Source organism: Galeopterus variegatus, unplaced genomic scaffold (assembly GCF_000696425.1).
Source record: "Galeopterus variegatus unplaced genomic scaffold, G_variegatus-3.0.2 Scaffold1669, whole genome shotgun sequence".
Lineage (NCBI taxonomy): Eukaryota > Metazoa > Chordata > Mammalia > Dermoptera > Cynocephalidae > Galeopterus > Galeopterus variegatus.
The window spans coordinates 114319-115444 of record NW_007727780.1 but is presented as its reverse complement, the minus strand read 5'-3'; positions in this window follow the sequence as shown (position 1 = coordinate 115444).

The window sequence follows — 1126 nt, the reverse complement described above, 5'->3', positions numbered from 1 at the left end:
CTCTAATAGCAGCTCTCATGACCCTCCATGTCTTTTCACTTACAAACAAAATTAAATGAAGTACAGACAGTCCCCGACTTAGGATGATGGTTCTACTTTAAGGACTTTTTGATTTTATGATGGTGGGATAGCCACACATTTCGTAGAAGCCACACTTCGAGAACCCAAACAGCCATTCTGTTTATCACTTTCAGTACAGTGTTCACTAAATTACGTGAGATATTCAACACTTTATGAGAAAATAGGCTTTGTGTTAGATGACTCTGCCCAGCTGTAGGCTAATGTGAGCGTTCTGAGCACATTTAAGGTAGGCGAGGCTAAGCTGTGATGTTTGTTGGGTTATGTTTATTAAATGCACTTTCCACTTATAATGGGTTTATTGAGATGTAACTCGTAACTCCATCGTGAGGGGGCATCTGTACAATGACTGTGGTACAGTACATGTGAAGGTAATAGAATATGCAAATCCTGCACCATCAGTCTGAGGATCAATTAGCAGTGGATGGTGGTATGGATTGAGATACAAAGGAGCACAAAACTGCAAAACACAGCAGATTGCTGGAAGTTGCCATTTTGTTTTTAAGTAAATCCTTGTTCTGAAACCCTATTCTGCATTCTTTTCCAGTAGCGGATGTCCTTGCTCTGCATGCTGAGATGTGTAGCTGCTGGCAGCTCTGGAGCTTTAGATTTCCCTGCATCAGTGCCAGGCAGGGCTTGACCTCAGCTCTTGCAGGTACCAAATCCACAAATCCTGGGCAGGGCTCTCTTCTGATGCCCACATCCTCCCCTCCCACTGTAGCTGGATCTTAGCACAATGTCAGGTAGATCCCAGCTCCCGTCTCTCCCGGGGGAAGGGGCTAGAGCAAGCCTTTTACTGAGGACTTTCAACTTGACCTAAGAAAGCAGTACCCACTCACCAAATCCTCTCCCCACCCCTGGAGACTTTATCAATTGCAGGTGTTATCTGTGCCTCTTTTGAGGTGCTTACAAAGTGGCGTCTCCCTTCCTTCCCTGTCTGCCATGGCTATCCCTGCTTAGCTTGGTTTTCTTGCTCCTGGCCCGGGCCTCAACCTGAGTTATGCAGTTAGTTCTCTTCTTCCTTCAGTGTTGTGGGTCTGCTGGCACC